General features: G+C 37.4%; 1 non-coding gene across 1 annotated transcript; it reads left to right on the top strand.

The window, feature by feature from the left end:
* Window positions 1–2,303: 2,303 nt before the first annotated feature.
* Window positions 2,304–2,410, top strand: LOC138869930 (small nucleolar RNA R71). The gene has a single exon (XR_011400165.1). It is a non-coding gene; the product is annotated as a small nucleolar RNA R71 (small nucleolar RNA).
* The last annotated feature ends 2,747 nt before the right edge of the window (window positions 2,411–5,157 follow it).

Genomic DNA, 5,157 nt, shown 5'->3' with positions numbered 1-5,157 from the left:
TAATAAAAATTAGACGAGCCTCGAAAAAAATGCACAAGCTACGGGGCCCTCTAAATGTATATATTAAAATAATTAGAATTCGGGACATGCCGTTTAGCGAATTTTACGGCCTTCCCCAAAATAACAATACGCTAGGTGCTTTAGGTGCGCCTTTAATAATTTATTTTCCTTAACTCGGGTGCACATTTATGTGACCCAAATCCAAATCTCAACCGAGTCGAGATATGTCAACAACCGCGTGAGCATTGATGTAACGTGGTTCGAGATATATTTTCACGACGTTGCAATTCCTTGTAAAAAATAATAATAATAATTATGAAAGCGGTAAAAAGTTAAAATTTGCACATAAGTTCATATTTGTATAAAATCAGATAATCAAGCCGAATATAACAGTTGAGCGACCGTGCTAGAACCACGGAACTCGGGAATGCCTAACACCTTCTCCCGGGTTAACAGAATTCCTTATCCGGATTTCTGGTGCGCAGACTGTAATATGGAGTCATTCTTTTCCTCGATTCGGGATTAAAATTGGTGACTTGGGACACCCTAAATCTCCCAAGTGGCGACTCTGAAATAATTAAACAAATCCCCTTTCGATTGTCCTTTAATTAGAAAAACTCCCTTGTCCCCTCGCGGGTACGGAAAAAGGAGGTGTGACATACATGATAACTAATCACATCAATTGAAAAGCACGAAGATAATATTTCATCTCCTGAAAATTTTAGTATCTTTTGCATATCAAAAATGACTCTTTCTTCATCAACTCTCAAGATTACTTGTCCTTGATGGACATCTATGATTGCTCTACCTGTAGCAAGAAATGGTTTACCCAAAATTATTGGTTCATCATGACATTCTTTCATTTCAATCATTATGAAATCTACAGAGAAAACAAATTTATCTACTCTTACAAGAATATTTTAATTATTCCCTTAGGTTTCTTAGTACTTTGATCTCCAAACTGAAGAGAAACACTTGTGTCTTTTATTTCACCAAGATCTAATTTTTTAAAGATAGAAAATGACATCAAATTTATTGAAGCTCCAGAATCACAAAGTGCTTTTTCAAAAATACACTCCTCCCAAAGTGCATGGATTTGTAAGCCTACCAGGATCACCGAGCTTTTGTGGTAGTTTATTTTTAAGTATAGCACTGCATTTTTCAGTAAGCATTACCACATAAACTTCTTTCAATTTCCTTTTTCTTGACAAGATTTCTTTTAGAAATTTGGCATATGAAGGCATTTGCAATAAAGCATTAGTAAAAGGAATATTAATATGAATTTGTTTTAAAATCTCCAAAAACTTTGCGAATTGGCTATTAAGCTTTTCTCTTTTCAATGTTTGTGGAAAAGGAATTACCACAGGTAGAGGAGTCACTTTTTCAATATTCTTTCCTTCTTTTTTCTTGACTTCTTTCCATTCTGATAATTCAGAGGGTGTTTCAACATTCATAACCTTGTCTACCTATTCTTCTGACTGAACTTTTTCTTGTATATTTGTGTGGGGTTCATCAAGCTCCTTACATAACTGTAAGGTAATGGCCTTAAGGTGTTCCTTTGGATTTTTCTCTGTATTACTTGGTAAGGGACCTTGAATCTTTTCTGACATAAGAGTTGCCAGTTGGCTTAATTGAACTTCCAATTTTTTTCAGGCTGAATTCTGGCTTTCTATCTTTTCATCAGTGACCTTAATGTACTTGTACAAAAGATCATCAAGATTTGGATGAGCTTGTTGAGATTTTTGCTGGTATGGAGATGCTTGCTGAAAAGGTCTAAAATTTGATTATCCACGATTTTGATGTTGGTATCCGGGTGGAACATGTACTTGTTGTTTCTGGAAGCTTTGAGAGTTCTCAGCACCATTTGGATTGCTCTATTGAAATCCTGGATGTTTCTGTGCCATTGGACTTCCAAAAGGGTACTGTTTGTACCTGATGTCATTGACTTGTTCATCATTTTGATTGATTGCTTGGCATTCATGCTTTAGATGGTTCCCTCCACACAAGTCTCAGACTTACATGATTGTTGAGTATTCACCTGAAAAGGTTCAAACTTTTGTGACAAAGAAACAATCTGTTACGTTAGTGTATTTAAAGCATCTACTTGATTTATCGTGGCGGCCTTTTTGATGATTACACACTTAGATGGCCATTGGATGGCATTCTCAGAAATTTTATTCATCAACTGCAATGCTTCTTCTGTGGTCCTTCCCATTAAGGAACCTCTTGCGGCTGCATCTATCAAATTTCTAGAAGAGTGTTTTAACCCGTGATAGAAAATTTACAACTGCATATGTTCAGGAATGTCATGATGTGGACATTTTCTTAGCATTGCTTTTAATCTTTCCCAAGCTTGATAAACACACTCAGTGTCTGTCTGCAAGAAATTAGATATATCTTGTCTTAACTTTGTGGTTTTAGCAATGGAAAAATATTTATTCAAAAGTTTCTGAATCATCTGGTCCCATGTGGTTATGGATCCTTGAGGCAAGCTTCACAACCAAGTCTTGGCGTCTCCTTTTAAAGAAAAAGGAAATAGCCTTAACTTGAATGCTTCAGGAGGTACCCCATTAATCTTAGCAGTTTCAACAAGTTCCAAGAAATCAATTAAATGACTGTGTAGATCTTCACTTGAATCTCCAGTGAAGATACAAGATTGTTGAATTGTTTGAATCAGGCTTGTCATGACCCCAAAACAAACCTGGTCGTGATGGCGCCTATCATGAAACTAGGCCAGTCGACACAATCCCAAATCAAACCAATATTTCAAAATAAGGATGTTTTAAGCTATTAATTAAATAAAATCCCATAAATGAGTCTAAATAACAAGTGCGGAAAGAAATATAAGCCCGACATCGGGATGTCACAAGTCACGAGCATCTAAGGTCTAAATACAATGAAGACTATCACATTCTGGGAAAATACTAAAAACGGTCTAAGGAAGATAAGAGGGAGAAGAGCAAGGCTGCGAACGACATGCAACTACCTTGCTGACTCTGAATCACCCGCTGGATGAAGGATCAACGCTTGCTATCACGACCCGCAACTCTTAGATCTGCACACAAGGTGCAGGGAGTAATGTGAGTACGTCAACTTAGTAAGTAATAAAAGTAAATAGAGACTGAGCAGTAAAAAAACACATAATCTACGTCATAACACCACAATAAGTACAATATGTTTCCAAAATAGTATATAAGTCAAACATCTCGTTAAAATCCAATTTCAGTAAAAATCCTTTGAAAAATGTCTTTCTAATAGTTTAACAGAGATTCAACGAAGTTTAGAATAAAAATAAAGAAAATCATAAATAGCCCTCGGGCAAGACATGTATCATAAACCACCCCTCGGGCATAATATCAATCAGAACCAGCCCCTCGGGCAACCTCACAATCACTTGTAATTAGCCCCTTAGGCGCAACATGAATCAAGAACAGTCCCTCGGGCATACATCACATCACTCACTCATGGTACTCGTGCTCACTGGGGGTGTGCAAACTCCGGAGGGGCTCCTACAGCCCAAGCATTATAACATGCAATCTCGTGGCGTAATAAATCAGGCCCTTGGCCTCTCATATATCACAAATCAATACAACATACTGCGGTGCGCAACCCTATCCCATTATATCATCACAACTCAGGCCCTCGGTCTCACTCAGTCAGAAACCTCTCAAGCCACTCGGGCTATCAATAAAATAGGGTGCTCGGCCCAAAAGTATCATTTTATCAATCAAATGAAGTAAATAAGACTGAGTTATAAAATCAGTAAAATATAGCATGACTGAGTAAAGATATTAAATCAAAACAGTAAGGAATAGTAGTAAAAAGCTCCAAAGAGTCCAAACAGCTTGGCATGAGGCCCAAATGTGGCATTCAACCCAAAACATAGTTGTAACGATCCAACTGGTCATTTTGAGCAATTGCATCTGGTTCGATAGTTTGAGGTCACGAGCGGCTTCATATTATGTGTATCGACTTGCGTGCGCAGTCCGGGTGTGAAACTGGAAAGCTTTTATGTGAAAATATGAAAAATATAGTAATTTCTAGAGTTAAATTTTGGTTTTTAGTTGACTTTGGTCAATATATTTGGTAAACATATCTGGATTTGTGTTCCGAAGATTCCAAAAGGTCCGTAGTAAAATATGGGACTTGGGCGTATGCCCGAAATTGAATTTCGAGGTCCCTAGCCATAGAAACTAATTTTTGAAGAAAATATTTGTGCTGGTTTTTAAAGGAAATAAAGAAATAAATTAATCTTTGAACTCATTGGTATCGGGACCATATTTGGTTCTGGAGCTCGGTAAAAGTTTGTTATGATATTTAAGTCCTATCTGTAAAATTTGGTGAAAACCGGAATTGATTTGACGTGATTTGGACGTCCGGTTGAAAAGTTAGAAAATCATGAGTTTTGAGGTGAAATTCGTAGTTTTTTATGTTATTTTGATGATTTGATCACACGAGCAAGTCTGTATGATGTTTTTAGACTTGTGTGCATGTTTGGTTTGGAGCCCAGAGGGCTTGGGTGAGTTTCGGAAAGGTTTAGGCTATGTTGCGCTTGTTTTTGGATGCTTCATCGTCGTTTCTTCAAGCAAAAATAATACCACATTGAGAAAATGAGATCCAAATTCAGTTTTGTTTGAATTATTAGATCCGTATCGAAATTATGGAGCCATAGAAAAAAGAATCATCGAATTTGGACATCGTATGAGGAAGTTATGCTCATTTTCGTGTCGGGAAAAATTATTGGTTTCTGGTATATACGCAAATGCGAACTTTTTCATCGCTTTTGCGATGCCCAGTTCGCAAATACGAACTTTTTGTCCCAAATGCGATCTTTTTATCATAAATGCGACTTCTGCCAACCCTGCTTTGTTCGCAATTGTGAGGGTTCGCAATTGCGGACCCTGGGTCACAAATGTGATATCTCAGGCCTGTTAAGTGAGGTTTTTGACGAGATTTTGACCCATTTTTCAATTTTATCAAACCCTAAAGCTCCATGGGCGATTTTCCAAAGAGCCAAACTTTTCCAAATCATTGGATTGAGCCGAGCGTTGATGAATCGGTAAAGGAAAAGCTAAATTGAGTATTGAATTGGCCGGATTGAGATAAGTATCTTGCCTAACCTTCTGTGGGGGACTTCCCCTAAGGATTTGAGTCTTC

This window comes from Nicotiana sylvestris, chromosome 5 (assembly GCF_000393655.2).
Source record: "Nicotiana sylvestris chromosome 5, ASM39365v2, whole genome shotgun sequence".
Lineage (NCBI taxonomy): Eukaryota > Viridiplantae > Streptophyta > Magnoliopsida > Solanales > Solanaceae > Nicotiana > Nicotiana sylvestris.
This window is presented reverse-complemented; position numbering and strand designations above follow the sequence as displayed.